Raw genomic sequence first — 18,124 nt, 5'->3', positions numbered from 1 at the left:
ACACAATGGTAGCACTTAGTCACTTCCAACAAGCTTTAAACACAGTCCTCATGATGAAACATGATGAACGGAAAGCAGTTTATTGCTTACCAAATTCTATGTGCTCATGCTGTAACAGTTCAGTATCATGAACAACATTTAATTTATTACTTCTTGGCTGCTAACGTTATTCGTATTACATTTTGCAGCCTGTATTCACATGAAATATTGACGGTACTGCAAAATTATATCACGGTACGACACGCATTTCAGGAGGTATGATCTCATAAACATTGAGATGTGTGCAAAGCTAGCTTTTTCTTAAAACAGAGTGCAGATTAGACAATGTTCATCCAGCGTTTCACAATGAGAGTACGTAGAAATTGCTGTAACGTAACACGTATACGGGGTGAAAAGTATTTAAACCGACAAACACTGGGAGGTTGTAGGGGACATCAAAACAAATATTTTTCCCTAACGCCATTTTTTCCTAGGAGGAGTATTTAAACCGGTAGCGGAAGATTTCTCTGGCGGCACCATAATTAAACCATAAAGCACTTTTCCATTTTTAATGACCAAGAGACAACACATTAACGGAACCTAATTTCAGTTAGAGTAGATTTTTAAAAATACCTCTATTGACACGTAAACAAAGGTTACACCAAATGGTTCAAATGGCTCTGAGCACTATGGGACTTAACATCTGAGGTCATCAGTCCCCTAGAACTTAGAACTACTTAAACCCAACTAACCTAAGGACATCACTCACTACTACACTGGTGGACAGCAGTTGCCTACAACTGAAGAGCGTAATACGCCCTCTAACAACTGAAGATCGTAATACGGCCTCTAACAACTGAAGAGCGTAATACGGCCTCCACCGGTTTAAATAATCCTCATAGGAAAAAATGACACTAGGGAAATATATTTGTTTTGATTTCCTCTATAACCTTCCAGAGTTTGTCGGTTTAAATACTTTTCAACCTGTATAGGCGAGCTGATCGGCGACTTAGAATTGGTACGAGATGAATTTGTGTGCTGGGATGGGTACGAATCAGCTGGACACAAAAGGCGTCACGCGACCGCCCCAGGCCAGCTCAGGTGCACAGACAATGGGCGCGTCGCCGGAAACTGCTAAATCCTGGTGCTGGGAATTTGGAAGGCCGATGCAACAAAATCAAAACGAGGATCATGGAATGAATTCGAATTAAATCAAGTGTTGCTGGGGGAATTAGATTAGGAAATGAGACACTTAAAGTAGTAAATGAGTTTTGCTATATGTGTGGTAAAATAAGTGAGGATGGTCGAAGTAGAGAGGATATGAAATGTAGACAGGCGCTGGCAAGGCGCAAGCGTTTCTGAGGAAGCGAAATTTGTTAACATCGAGTACAGATTTAAGGGTCAGGAAGTTTTTCTGAAAGTATTTATATGTAGTGTAGCCATGTATGGGTGTGAAACATGGACAATAAACAGTTTAGACGAGGAGAGAATAGAAACGTTTGAAATGTGGTGCTATTGAAGAATCCTGAAGATTAGACGGGTAGATCATGTAACTAATGAGGAGGTACTGAATTTGGAAAAAGAGGAATATGTGGCACATCGTGACTGTGAGAAGGGATCAGGTGGTAGGACACGTTCTGAGGCATGAGGGGATCACCAATTTAGTACTGGAGGGAAGCGTGTAGGGTAGAAATCGAAGAGGGAGACCAAGAGATGAATATACTACGCAGATTCAGAAACATGTAGGTTACCGTAGGTACTTGGAGATGCAGAAGCTTGCACTGGATATAGTAGCATGGACAGCTGCATCAACCTAGTCTTTGGACTGAAGACCACAATAACAAACATGGTCGCATTGCCTTTGTGCAGGATATGCTCCAGGAAATGACGAAGGATCATGCAACCGTAAAGATGGCAAAGTTACAGCTCTCCGTGATTCAACAATAACTCACATAAAAAATAATTGCAAATCTGAATACATCCGCGATATCACAAATATGATACGTATGCAGTGACACTAGAATTTCTCGATATCTTTAAAACTACAGAAGTTAACGTTTCACAGCGAATAAACCTTTTCAAAATAACCCTCTACATTAACAACTTTTAATCGCCTCATGCGATTCCAACAAGCATTATCTCAGGTGACAACATTGCGGTATACTATCATCCCTGAAAGCAACGTATCTGCATATATTTTATTTATTCATTTACGATGTCTTTTACATTATTTTCAATACTCAAATGTTTTTTAGAACGTCATTTTCTCCACATTTACACAGCAAATGAATGCAGCATGAGGACCTAATATTTTGTAATTTTTGTGTTTTTATTACTACTGTGCTGGTTGCAAGTGCTGTTAAAAGACTGTGCAAATATAAAAGTGATCCATCGCAGGTGTTAGTGGACACCACAATTGAAGGGAACCAAAATACGCTTTAGTCAAGAAGGATTAAATAACTGTTTAAATAATATTTAACTAAAATTCATTGCCATTTAAAGTGAGCGCTCTTGTGCAAGAATACCGGCTTATTTATTTGTGAAGCAACTATTACTCACATCTGTTGTAAATTATCTTAGTGTGACCAAATGTGTAAAACGTTTCTTTTATTTAAATATTGTTGTAATATGTTAGTTTACCGTGGAAAAGTGGTCATATTGAGTCAAATCATGTATGTAAAGCTCTAGGACTATGTATTTTTGGTCGGGACAGCCTTCAGGCAATGGCAAAGCAGACATTAGCAGAACACTACGGGATTCAAATGGATACTGGGAATTTTCGAATGAAGTCCTCAAAGGAGCGTTTCGGACTCTTTAGGACACGTTCTGGAAGCAGAGAGACCTGCTTTGATAACAAGTGGTATTCATCGTGGAAGTGTTTGTTTCTGGGCGGCGGACGGGTGCTACCGTACATTAACTTCTGAGGGGACTTCATATTTCGAGGAATCTGGCTGTGCTCCACAGTAGGACTCTAACTTTTGCCGCTTGATTTACAGAACTGAGAATAGACAGGGTATGAGTTACTATTCTTTGTATCGCGTGTGTTAATTTGTGTATCATCATGTTGAACTGTGAACTGATTTGAGCTGATGAATAGTTCGCGTATTGTGATTACGAAATGGACTTGTATCTTTGATGACTGTTTAGTTTTTGGATTTTGTTACCGTTCTGGTAACGCTCTCAACGTAATTTTACCGCATTTCTTAAGGATATTGTCTGACTGCATTTTAACCGAATATCGTAGGATCACTTCCCGTTTATCTGAGATGTCCTTTTTGACTAGGCGTTATTCAACATAATTCTCTGTCGCCTTCATCTATTACAGACTTTAGAACAGAAATCTTTTATTAAATTATTCGCTTATCTTTTATGTTTCTGTGTATTTTAGTAATTCTCATGGATCATTTGACAGCAGAATCACAGCTAAAGGTTATTAATTGCTGCGTAGTAGCTGCGGGGTATGAAAACAGCCGTGTGCAGTTCGACCCTGTGACTATACCCAGCTACTCTTTTTTAAACAGAGCCATGCATAGCCCCAAGACCTAAAGTACAAGTAACCCAAGGTAAAGACGCAACTAGTTTGCTCGTATGGTCTGCCGTTTGCAAGAGCAGCTACACTCGACAGTAACCGTTAGGTGCCGTCACACTGTCAACAAGTTTTAAACATAATTTCCAACCTTTTCTGATCCTTTCTCGCTTGCATGCTTAACATAAAATATTTAACACATTAAATCATTTACGAAGTAGTCAGGAGTTTTAAATTCTTTTATACACTGGAGTTCGATTCTTTAAAACAGTGGGGGTTTACTGGGATTTGTTCTGAAACACACAAAGAAGAAAAAAAGAAACTGGATATTGATTCTTTAAGGGCCGACTTCATAAGTCATTCAAAACGGGATCGTAACATATTAAGATCCTACACTTGCAAAATGTAATTCGTAGCACATATGCTGGTAATGTTGTTACGCATTCTGTTTTAATTGGATGTAAATGGATTACACAACAGCATTACCGGTTTAATGAACTGCACTAAGCGGATATACGATTTCGCCTTTCAGTTTCATATTCCATGATAGTGACTAATAAACAGACATTAGCAAGTACATGAACATTTTAAGCAGATTTACTTTATGCTTGCAACAACTGTTTCTGTTTATTTCAGGGCATCACATTAAAAAAAAGAAAAGAACACCACTCATCTGAGGCCCCAAATAATAAACCAGTAACACCCCAGTGGAAACGTATTTTTCGAGTCTGAAACGATGTCATTGAATAAAATATCCAAAACAGTGTGGCTATTGTTAATCTTACAATCCTATGTTGCACTACGTTTCTCTCATTACAATTATATCTTCTTCGTTCTCTTCCGCGTATTTTATAGTATTTATTTATTTATGTTTTTTGTTCTTGTACATTTTCTATCAAGAAAACGACGGTGGGTTGTCATTTCAATTTAGCATCTGCAGGGTCCATATTCTATCTGATCTTATGGTATTTGTTCTTCCCTCTAGTTATTTAGAGCGTTCGTTTAGCGTATAGTTCACTGAATATCGTTCCACGTCTCGGTTCTTTATTCTTTCTTCTGAGCCTCTTCTGCTACATGCCGAACATTGTTCCTATCTTGAGACACATATAAATCGTCTCAAAAGTCTCACGTCGAAATTTCCGCTTTTGTCCTACTTTTCACACACTACCTGATGACCCCATTTTGGCCGTTTACTTATTTACGACCATTTCTCAAAGTACTCATACTAATGCGTGCAGATAAATTTTTTTGGACATTTAGTTATTCTACAGGGTTCTGTTCTTTCAACTCGTCTATACTTAAACTTTAATCAGAAATACTATCAATTAACAGAGAAAACACACACACACACACACACACACACACACACACACACACACAGGCACTCGCAGACATTAGTTCACATAAGAAAATGAATATCTATTTTCTTGGAGGCATGTTGCACGCTATCACAGGAATATCAATTCTGTTTTTCCATAACATCTTTCCCAGGAATAATTTATGAGCAGCCACATGAATGACTAGACATTCGTGCCAGGAATAGAGATTTTGACAATGTGTCATAAGAACGTTGCCTTCCAGGCCCGGTGTCGCTGATTTTGGCACTTCGTTGTCCTTTGGAGAGTCTTCTGATCCTTCCTGGAACTTGCGGCACACTGTGGCACGCTGTCGAAGTTCCGCATATTTAAAGAGAGTATTTTCCTATCTTATCGACATAAATGTTCATGAGCTGTTATTAATGACGTTGCTATGGTTGAGGAAAGCGTTCGTAGATGTATTACTGGCAGTAGGGCGCGGTGCGAGTATTAAAAATTGTTTGTGTTTATGTTTGCACATGCTGGTGTTGTCCTTGTACAGCAACAGTGCGGGCAGGCAGCAGAGCTGTATGTGTGCAAGACTGCAGAGTCTCGCGGCGAAACAACGAATAAAAAGTTCTCCTGTTTCCAACTGCGTCAAGTAATTAAATTCAGTCATGCACTCCTTGGCCATTGTCAAGTGGTATGACAGCCAATGGGCTGCAAGTACGCCCCATACGAACACTGGCTGCCGCCTCTGACGTCACTGGTGCCTGCGGCATCCCCATATACACTCCTGGAAATGGAAAAAAGAACGCATTGACACCGGTGTGTCCAGACCCACCATACTTGCTCCGGACACTGCGAGAGGGCTGTACAAGCAATGATCACACGCACGACACAGCGGACACACCAGGAACCGCCGTGTTGGCCGTCGAATGGCGCTAGCTGCGCAGCATTTGTGCACCGCCGCCGTCAGTGTCAGCCAGTTTGCCGTGGCATACGGAGCTCCATCGCAGTCTTTAACACTGGTAGCATGCCGCGACAGCGTGGACGTGAACCGTATGTGCAGTTGACGGACTTTGAGCGAGGGCGTATAGTGGGCATGCGGGAGGCCGGGTGGACGTACCGCCGAATTGCTCAACATGTGGGGCGTGAGGTCTCCACAGTACATCGATGTTGTCGCCAGTGGTCGGCGGAAGGTGCACGTGCCCGTCGACCTGGGACCGGACCGCAGCGACGCACGGATGCACGCCAAGACCGTAGGATCCTACGCAGTGCCGTAGGGGACCGCACCGTCACTTCCCAGCAAATTAGGGACACTGTTGCTCCTGGGGTATGGGCGAGGACCATTCGCAACCGTCTCCATGAAGCTGGGCTACGGTCCCGCAAACCGTTAGGCCGTCTTCCGCTCACGCCCCAACATCGTGCAGCCCGCCTCCAGTGGTGTCGCGACAGGCGTGAATGGAGGGACGAATGGAGACGTGTCGTCTTCAGCGATGAGAGTCGCTTCTGCCTTGGTGCCAATGATGGTCGTATGCGTGTTTGGCGCCGTGCAGGTGAGCGCCACAATCAGGACTGCATACGACCGAGGCACACAGGGCCAACACCCGGCATCATGGTGTGGGGAGCGATCTCCTACACTGGCCGTGCACCACTGGTGATCGTCGAGGGGACACTGAATAGTGCACGGTACATCCAAACCGTCATCGAACCCATCGTTCTACCATTCCTAGACCGGCAAGAGAACTTGCTGTTCCAACAGGACAATGCACGTCCGCATGTATCCCGTGCCACCCAACGTGCTCTAGAAGGTGTAAGTCAACTACCCTGGCCAGCAAGATCTACGGATCTGTTCCCCATTGAGCATGTTTGGGACTGGATGAAGCGTCGTCTCACGCGGTCTGCACGTCCAGCACGAACGCTGGTCCAACTGAGGCGCCAGGTGGAAATGGCATGGCAAGCCGTTCCACAGGGCTACATCCAGCGTCTCTACGATCGTCTCCATGGGAGAATAGCAGCCTGCATTGCTGCGAAAGGTGGATATACACTGTACTAGTGCCGACATTGTGCATGCTCTGTTGCCTGTGTCTATGTGCCTGTGGTTCTGTCAGTGTGATCATGTGATGTATCTGACCCCAGGAATGTGTCAATAAAGTTTCCCCTTCCTGGGACAATGAATTCACGGTGTTCTTATTTCAATTTCCAGGAGTGTAGAATCATATGTTGACTCGGCGTTCTATGCGCCCGCTAGAACCGAGATCGCTACATTCCAGGCCGTGCCGAGCTACAGGCCACCGAAACTCTTTACAGTGTTATAGGTAATGTTCTGGGGTTGTGTAATTAAAGAAGCCACTAAAAAAAAAGTCACCAATCACGCCCTAAACAGAGTCGGTGGCCACCAGTTCAGCCCAGCGTGTGATATGACGCGCGGTGTTGAAGCAGGTGCATCGGACACCGAGCTAAGAAACGCTCGTATAAGGCGATGCCACAGCCCGCAGCTGGTATATATACAAGGTGTTACAAAAAGGTACGGCCAAACTTTCAGGAAACACTCCTCACACACAAAGATAGAAAATATGTTACGTGGACATGTGACCGGAAACTCTTACTTTCCATGTTAGAGCTTATTTTATTACTTCTCTTCAAATCACATTAATCATGGAATGGAAACACACAGCAACAGAACGTACCAGCGTGACTTCAAACACTTTGTTACAGTAAATGTTAAAAATGTCCTCCGTTAGCGAGGATACATGCATCCACCCTCCGTCGCATGGAATTCATGATGCGCTGATGCAGCCCTGGAGAATGGCGTATTGTATCACAGCCGTCCACAATACGAGCACGAAGAGTCTCTACATTTGGTACCTGGGTTGCGTAGACAAGAGCTTTCAAATGCCCCCATAAATGAAAGTCAAGAGGGTTGAGGTCAGGAGAACGTGGAGGCCATGGAATTGGTCCACCTCTACCAATCCATCGGTCACCGAATCTGTTGTTCAGAAGCGTACGAACACTTCGACTGAAATGTGCAGGAGCTCCATCGTGCATGAACCACATGTTGTGTCGTACTTGTAAAGGCACATGTTCTAGCAGCACAAGTACAGTATCCCGTATGAAATTATGATAACGTGCTCCATTGAGCGTAGGTGGAAGAACATGGGGCTCAATCAAGACATCACCAACAATGCCTGCCCAAACGTTCACAGAAAATCTGTGTTGATGACGTGATTGCTCAATTGCGTGCGGATTCTCGTCAGCCCACATATTTGATTGTGAAAATTACAGTTTGATCACGTTGGAATGAAGCCTCATCCGTAAAGAGAACATTTGCGCTGAAATGAGGATTGACACATTGTTGGATGAACCATTCGCAGAAGGGTAGGAGTGGAGGCCAATCAGCTGCTGATAGTGCCTGCACACGCTGTACATGGTACGGAAACAACTGGTTCTCCCGTAGCACTCTCCATACAGTGACGTGGTCAACGTTACCTTGTACAGCAGCAACTTCTCTGACGCTGACATTAGGGTTATCGTCAACTGCACGAAGAATTGCCTCGTCCATTGCAGGTGTCCTCGTCGTTCTAGGTCTTCCACAGCCGCGAGTCATAGGCTGGAATGTTCCGTGCTCCCTAAGACGCCAATCAATTCCTTCGAACGTCTTCCTGTCGGGACACCTTCGTTCTGGAAATCTGTCTCGATACAAACGTACCGCGCCACGACTATTGCCCCGTGCTAATCCATACATCAAATGGGAATCTGCCAACTCCGCATTTGTAAACATTGCACTGACTGCAAAACCACGTTCGTGATGAACACTAACCTGTTGACCGGAGTCAACATTACCTTCCTTCAATTGGGCCGGCCGGCCGCGGTGGTCTAGCGGTTCTAGGCGCTCAGTCCGGAGCCGCGCGACTGCTACGGTCGCAGGTTCGAGTCCTGCCTCGGGCATGGATGTGTGTGATGTCCTTAGGTTAGTTAGGTTTAAGTAGTTCTAAGTTCTAGGGGACTGATGACCATAGATGTTAAGTCCCATAGTGCTCAGAGCCATTTGAACCATTTCAATTGGTCCAACTGGCGGTGAATCGAGGAAGTACAGTACATACTGACGAAACTAAAATGAGCTCTAAAATGGAAATTAAGCGTTTCCGGACACATGTCCACATAACATCTTTTCTTTATTTGTGTGTGAGGAATGTTTCCTGAAAGTTTGGCCGTACCTTTTTGTAACACCCTGTATATTGGGGGTACCTGCAGCTCTCTGGCAGTGATACCATGTGACAATGGCCAAGGAATACTTCGCAGAAAGCTCATGTCATTTCAATTACACGACGCGACTGAAAAGCAGAGAACTTTTTATTCAAGCTGTTTATATGTTCGCACAACCCAACGTAATTGGCAAAGCACCTGTTGCAGAAATCTTCCTGGTTGATACAACAACTAGATCATCATCAAGCAGAATAGTGAAAGTGAATAATGTTTGACAGAAGTCTGATTTCAAGGTAAAATACCTTTGAAGTGAAGAGCATTTTCGTATTCTCCATAAACACGGAATGGGTATGTTCCATTAAATCGCCTTCATTGCTCTATGCTTGTAGACAATATTTGTACAGCATCTAATCGACTAATTAAATAGTCTACATTTCTTTCCACCGACTGACTACCATTTCTTGCTTCGTCATGGCATTCGCCCTCCGCGTCTGACAGTGTAATAACAGCAAGCGACGCATTTCAAGAAAGCTACGCAACTTGTGTTTCCGTGGGCAGCAGACCGCCCTTAGAGCGAGCGGCGCACATCGCCATGCAAGGCCTCCGGCCCTGAGAGCGCTGGGCAGCTGGCCAGCAACCACCCTCCTCCCTCCCGCCCTCGCTCCCTCCCTCCACCCGCCCACTAACCAAGCATCAGCCCCCAGGCGGACCGCTCCCTCGACCGCACTGCGCACGCTAACTTCCCATTTTGCGATACACTTGAAAAAGAAACTTCTGGCCTAAGCTAGCTCTCATGATTAAATTATGCTTCTATCCCTCCTCCCACCTCTACAACTCCTTCTTTCCCTCTGTCTCTCTCTCTCTCTCTTTGAACCTCGCAGAGCGCAGAGTTTATCAAAAATGACTTTACCAAGTTTAAAATTACTTCCTCGGGACGTAGCCTGCTCCCTGTTTATCGGAACATTATTAGTGGTCTCTGTGTAAGGCGTGGTGGGTTGGTATCGTGTTACTGTTAGGGGTGTGTTGGTGTTATGTGTTTATTACTACCGGTTAAAATTAATAGACTCTCGCCCTGATAGAAATATCGATTTGTTCCCGTTACAAAATTTACACCATTATGCTACAGCGGGTTGTGCGTTTGTATATTTTGTGCAGGCGATGGCACCGACCTCGTAAATATCTGAACAACCACCGAGAGATAATGATGAAACAAACCTTTCACCACTGCCAGTTTCGACCAACCTACCATTATCTGGTAACACAATCGTTTTTATACCAGCCTACATGGTATCGTTCGTACTATGGAGCCAAAAATAAAGACCAAATAATAAAGTATCTTGCGTCATCTGAAGTGTTGTCGAAAGTGAACTGTAAGAATACAGTCAACGGTAAATTGCATTAATTCTTCTTTTTCTTTACGTTAATCCTGTCTAGTAGGGGACCGCTACACACAAGATTAGGGATTTAATATAACATTATGACTGTGTCAATCTAGCTTCCAATTTTGCCTGCAAATTTCTCTCTGACATAGTTCGTCTGATCCCCTCTTCCCATCTTTTCAGAAGTCCTCATCTTCTATAGTTGGAATCGATTCCATCATCTCCTGAGGCCATATGTGTTCACCTAAAAAGCATACACGCCTCACCGTCGTAATCGTTTTGGTTTGATTGTATCCATTACTATTGTGCCCAGGTTCATTTTCTTACATAAGTCTTTATTTTTTAATTTTATCCTATAGAGTCACCCTACACCAAGTGTGCCAAAATTCTCCATTGACTATAAGTTACTTTTAATTCTTTCAGTTATTTCCCATGTTGTGCTGCATTCGTTGCTGTACTTTCTACAATAGTTTTAAATATCCTGACCTTAGTTTCTGATCTGTGTGCTGCATATAACTCCAGTTAATTATTTGGCCAATGCAGTTCTTAATTTCGTCTTTACTGGATCCATTTTTGTTACTAATGACTCCGAAATATTTATGAGAGTCCAAGACCTTATTACCCGAAAATCTGGCGTCAGGTCTTCATTCACTCCCCAAGTAACCAAACATTTCATCTCCTCTAAATTAATGGTTGAACCCCATTCCTGATATTCTCTGCCCAATTTTCTAACCACGTAGTTCTTGTCATGCTCCCATTCTGCAAAATGGACTTGGTCATTAGCAAAATGCAGCTGTACTACGGCAGGCTGACTGCAAGTACAGCCTAAATAATGTAGAGCTATCGTGTATCCTTGTCGTAAAAGTTTGGTCACTGGGATCTCTCCAGACTTTTTTTCCTACTTTAATTCTAAAAGTTGTGTCACTATATACGGATCTACTCTATTCTCACTCCATATCATATTACCATCTCCGAGGTACAAATGCAGTTCTTAATTTCGTCTTTACTGGATCCATTTTTGTTACTAATGACTCCGAAATATTTATGAGAGTCCAAGACCTTATTACCCGAAAATCTAGCGTCAGGTCTTCATTCACTCCCCAAGTAACCAAACATTTCATCTCCTCTAAATTAATGGTTGAACCCCATTCCTGATATTCTCTGCCCAATTTTCTAACCACGTAGTTCTTGTCATGCTCCCCTTCTGCAAAATGGACTTGGTCATTAGCAAAATGCAGCTGTACTACGACAGGCTGACTGCAAGTACAGCCTAAATAATGTAGAGCTATCGTGTATCCTTGTCGTAAAAGTTTGGTCACTGGGATCTCTCCAGACTTTTTTTCCTACTTTAATTCTAAAAGTTGTGTCACTATATAAGGCTCTACTCTATTCTCACTCCATATCATATTACCATCTCCGAGGTACAAATCGCATATCGAAAAGAATAGTAACATTTGTTACAGTCGGACTTAGGCAGTGTATTATTTAGTGAGGGAAGTTTGTTGTTTAAAGGCCCACTGATGATAATATCCCTACACAGAGTAAAGATATTTGACTCGACAAAGAAACTTGACAAGAGTGGAAAAGGAGATCGGCCTTGGTCTTTTCAAAGGAAACAGTACGGTGTTCCCCTTAGTGATTTAGCGATATCATAGGAAAGTAGGGTTCTGCCGAATGCCAGCCTGACTACAAAGTAGCATGCGGACCTTCCTTTTTCTCGTGAATCTGACAGGAAGTGAGGAAAACTACTACCGTTAGGATCGTCCACCACACATATATATCAGATGTAGACGTAACATTCTGAAAGTAACGGTAAAGTATCTGCCTCATAAAACTGAATTAATCTTAAAATCATTTTTATTCAAGGATTGTAATTTCAGTTATTATTGTTAGTATTATTTTGAGGGGAGATCTCCTGACGCTTGGTGACCGGCATAATTTCACGCGCTGTGCAATGCGTGGATGGTTGCACAATTAATGGCTACACCCAATAAATTTTTGAATATGTATCGATAGTAGCATAAAACAAAATGGGAGTCTCCGATGCTGTTGGCTCGAAGGCACTGTACGATGATCCTGCAACATAAACATTAACCACACAAGCAATTTAGTACAACAGGAAAAGGATTGATGTTTAGGTTAAATATATGAATAAAAATAGTGATAACTTACGTTGCCCTCACCATAACTATTTCATTACACCAATCTTCAGTGTCGATGAACAACTAGCACATCAGTATTAATCATGCAAACACGTGAAATGCATTTAGACTACATGGCGACATATGTCTCTAATTAAAATCACATCTATCCCAACTAATAGACAAAGCCATGGTAAGTATTTAATGTCTACCTCTATCGTAAGAAACTGTGAACCAGATGAAGTGTTGTAGCGACAACAATGCACACGAAGCGCAATCGCCCCACAGTAGCTACTCTGACATACACAGAAACATATAACTCAATATTACAAAGAACGCAATGCGTCTTCTTTATGAAATGAAAGAATACGCCAAGCGAATGCTCGAAGACTGATAATATCTACGTACTGTAAGTAGATCGGATTTTCCATGATGGTTGAATGAAGTGTTATTTAACAATGACTACATACGAAGCGTTGCGTATGTAGTTACGCGAAGCACTTTCACCTGAAAATAATAATAAACTATATTTTTCGGATGCAGCAATTTTTCAGTTTTGACAAAGGTCAAACGAAAGAATATCGCTACGTAGAAAAATGGCTCTGAGCACTATGGGACTTAACATCTGAGGTCATCAGTCCCCTAGAACTTAGAACTACTTAAACCTAACTAATCTAAGGACGTTACACACATCCATGCCCTAGGCCGGATTCGAACCTGCAACCGTATTGGTTGCGCGGTTCCAGCCTGAAGCGCCTAGAACCGCTCGGCCACACCGGCCGGCTCCGCAGTTCAAAGAGTACAGTGTGAACAGTAGTAGTGATGCAGTAGATGCGCATCTGTCATAAGCAACCTGCCCAAACAATGGCTTTCAATTATTCTAAATGCAGTGTACAGTTCCGTCAGTAGTTGCAGTGCGATTCAGACATTGGAAATGGCAGTCGCCTCCTTGAATTTGCTATGAATCTTAGCTGTTGCTATTTGGTGTAAGATTATTATGTAAATAAAAAGTTAAACCTTCATTAAAGGCCATTACTTTCTTGCATCGAAGTATTCACTTACAAATCGTATCGTCTTTGAATGATTTTGACCCTACAAGTTTGGCACCCTATCTATAGGGCCTACTAATCAAGTCAGGCTCACTCTTCTTCGCAAGAAATGCGCCTTGTTGTTGTAGAAAACACTTCAAGGGAGGTGGTGGTGGCGGCGCTTTTAGGTAGCTCCTACTGGTTACTGTTCGGCCTTAATGGTTGATGAAGTTTTCCACAGTAACGGTATACATGGAACCGATCCCAGATATATGTGTTAATATCAGAGATATTTACTCTCAAAACCTTCACTTTGCAAAACTACTGTAAAGGTTTTTTAAAATTTTAGTTTGTAGTTGGTTTAAAATTCTTAGGACCTCTCTTAAGATAGGAAGAACAATATGAGGATTGTTGCCTAGTGGCAAACGAAAATAGGTAACCACAACACGTTTATGGCTAGGATCTTTGACGCTGCCAATACTCTCAAGTGATACTATGCAGTGAGTTGACTCAAATGAGAGAAAGGCAGGCCTTTGAGTACCCAGATCCAAACGACATTTTGTATGTATAATTCAGCGATAAAAAGTAGAACTGTCTGCTTAACTGATGATAACTTACGTGCGTCACGCAAAGAAAAACGTGCGTTTCTCCCTTGACAAGTGAACAATAAGAAAAGAGATACTTTGAAGAATCAATCAATAGTGCCTCGTGAAAACTAATAGTTTCAGTGTTCAGAATGGCTGATAATCAGCTTTTAGACTTTCCCAAATAAGTTCACTAATACTGATTCATTTTATTATAGGACGATTACAGATTATTCAGCAACATGAAATGCAAAGGAAGGTAATACAATGTTTGTACGATATCTACAATGAAACACCGAAGAAACTGTTACAGGCATGCTATTCAAATACAGATATATGTAAAGAGGCAGAATATGGTGCTGCGGTCGACGACGCCTATATAAGACAACAAGTGTCTGCCGCACTTGTTAGATCGGTTACAGCTGCTACAATGGCAGGTTGAGTTTGAACTTGGTGTTACAGTCGGCGCTCTAGAAATAGGACACAGCATATCCGAGGAAGCGATGATGTGGGGATTTTCGCATACGACCATTTCACGAGTGTAACGTGAATTTCAGGAATCCGGTAAAACATCAAATATCTGAAACCGCTGCGGCCGAAAAAAGATCCTGCAAGAGCGGGACCAACGACGACTGAAGAGAGTCGTCCAACGTGACAGAAGTGGAACCCTTCCGCTAACTGCCACCCATTTCAATGCTGGGCCGTCAACAACTGTAAGCGCGTGGACCATTCAACGAAATATCATCAATATGGGCCTGGGAGCCGAAGGCCCACTCGTGTACGCTTGATGTCTGCACTACACAAAGCATTACCGCTCGCCTGGGCCCGTCAACACAGACACTGGACCGTTAATGACAGGAAACATGTTGCCTCGTCGGACGTGTCTCGTTTCAAATGTATCGAGCGGATGGACCAGTACGTGTATGGAGACGACCTTATGAATTCATGGATCCTGCGTGTAAGCAGGGGACGCTTCAAGTTGGTGGAGGCTCCGTAATGGTGTGGACATTTGTAGTTGGAGTGATATGGGACCCCTGATAAGCTTAGATATGATTCTGACAGATCACACATACGTAAGCATCCTGTGTGATCACCTGCATCCATTCATGTCTACTGAGCTAAGTAGACTTGGGAACTGTTTGAAAAAACGTAACTGTATACAAAAAATGGCGTAATGTCGACCTGTATAAGAATGTAACTTGAAACACACGAAAATTTCTGCACTGACGTAAGGCCGTGATAAAATAAAGAAACTGACAGAACCTACATTGCGCAAAGGAAACGAAATAATCACGTATTATGAATCTCACCTGCACGATTCTCTTCAGTCGTCGATGGTCCCGTTCTTGCAGGGTCTTTTTCCGTAGGCAGCGATGTCGGAGATTGAAGAGAAGTGCTGGCAGTAACAGCAATATAGCAAGACTCCGCAACAGCCCAAAAAATACTGCTAAAAATTACTATAGTCGGTCCAGGGAAATTGGGTTCATAATCTTGAAACGGAATGCCAATGAAAAACATGACTCAACCTTTAAGTTCTAAAATTTCAGTTAGGAAGTAACTTATTAAAATAATGTAGACTGTAATATGAACATTCATTTCAACTAATAACTTTCGTGGTACAGTAAATTTACGCAGAAGATCAGTCAATAGAATAATTATCAAAAACTCGACTGTTCCGTAGAAGAAAATATATAGCAATACTTAATAGAAATGGGAGCCAAGTGTAACCTCCCCACAAAAATTTTAAAAGAAAATAACGATACTAATTGGAAATGCTGATGGACATGGCTCTATGCGTAACCTGCCTACAATCAAATGTACTGACAATGGCAACAAATGTGAAATTCGCAATCTGACTCAATTATAAATCCTTCAAAAAATTAAAGTCCATTCAATGACAAGAAAATTCAATTAAACCGAAATATCGGTTTTTGGCCCTGTGTAAAAACAATCAGAATTAAAGTCTTACCTCAGAATAAATGGATGTCACATATCTGCTCTTGTTGTTGCGCACCACTTGGAGGAACTACATTGCAAATGATAATATTCTCCTTTTTTTTTGTAATTCTAGTGAAATTTTTCTTCAAAAAGAAGTGGAATGAAATGGGAAGTGCAACGAGATCTTTAGTTCAAAAAAAATTAAAGTTTTGAGAAAATGCTTTTGAAATAAAAAATTATTATTGGGAGACTTGTTGGAGAATAATTACAATAAATAAAATTTTTCATTATCTAATGATTATATTAATTATCAGTATACCTTATTCCTCATCTTGACCATTGTTGCCGACCGCCTACATCACACAACCGCACTGGGCTGCTACTACTGACCGACCGCTCTGCATGACGACTACAGACTGAGAACTGCTCTCAACTAGACAGAGCTACAGACTCGCAACGACTGACTGACTGCTACTCTGCATAGCGACAACCAACTCGCAAAGACTACCACTGACTGAGAACCGCTCGCAACACTCGCGCGGTCAAGCGCATACTCTCTGGTCACAGATGCTACAATGCCTCGCCATCGCTGCTGCGTTACATACGTGTTTCATAACCCTCCACTCGGGGGGCAAAAATTTGGCAGCGATGGTGAGTCATTTGGACTTGCCAAGCGCGGCAAAATTTTTCTTTAATTAACAAAATCCTACAACTTACAGAATATTTAAATGTTGTGCACACGCACTAAGTACAAAATATATCAGACAAGGACAAAATGTGAATACTAAACATAGTAGCAAATCAGAAAAAAGTATATACAAACTTTTTGACAGATAAAGTGCACAGGCACTGAAAAAATTCTTTAGCATATGCAGAACAAATAAACAGACTGGCAAGAATAATTAGATGTAGTACATAAAGTAAATGTTGTGCACACGCACTAAGTACAAAATATATCAGACAAAGACAAAATGTGAGTACAAAACATAGTAGCAAATCAGAAAAGTATATACAAATTATTTGACAGATAACAAAGTGCACAGGCACTGAAAAAATTCTTTAGCATATTCAGAACAAATAAACAGACTGGCAAAAAATATTATGTTGACAAATGTACATGCACTGAAAAATGTCTTTAGCATTTTCACAACAAATAAACATAATGGCAAAAAAAAAATTCATGTCCAAAGTGCACATGCACTGAAAAATGTCTTTAGTATTTTCACAACAAATAAACATAATGGCAAACATCATGTCGACCAGTGACATAAGTGTACTCACACTGGAGTTTAGCGAATCGAAAAATGTATAACCTATGAACATAAATGATGTTACCAAAAAAAATTTTTTTTTTTTATGTGACAAGAATCAGGATAGGAAAGGGAAGGATTGAATCATGGTTGTAGCACTTTAGATTGCACACAGCTGCTCTGAAAGTCCATATCTTTCCACAGTAGTACAACACCAAGTGACACAACTTGAAGTTCTTTTCCCATCAGAATTTATCAGTGTAGCCAAGACACTGAACTGTCGTAGTAATGTTCCATGTTTTCATTTTGGCAGTACATTAGGTACACCAAACAGTGGGACCATAATAATGTCTTCATCGCTCATGGTGGTGGACAGCATGTCGTGTCAACACCACACTCTTACAAGGCACACCAACGTAGAATTAGTGCAAAACCAAATATAGTGCTCCATGATCACTGGGATAAACAGGACAAATGGACATTGCAGTAATTCAGGGTAGTCAGCTTATGAGGTGAAGGACATCAAGTCACATAATATTGACAATTACAGTCTTCATTGATAGTTCGTGGCATTCATAGCCCAGTTATTGAACATTTCTGTACCAAGTATGTAGTATTACAGAAAAATGTTCATTAATTGTTTTACATAGAATCAGTAGCCTTCTTTTCCTGGTTACAAAATATTATGAAATAATCGCATTCTTTTCAGTTACAGAGTATAATCAAGAATCATTAACCTTCTCCTAATTACAGTTAATTAATCATTTGTCTTTAATTAATCATTTGTCTAATTAC

Source organism: Schistocerca serialis, chromosome 2 (genome assembly GCF_023864345.2).
Source record: "Schistocerca serialis cubense isolate TAMUIC-IGC-003099 chromosome 2, iqSchSeri2.2, whole genome shotgun sequence".
Classification (NCBI taxonomy): Eukaryota; Metazoa; Arthropoda; class Insecta; order Orthoptera; family Acrididae; genus Schistocerca; species Schistocerca serialis.
This window is presented reverse-complemented; position numbering follows the sequence as displayed.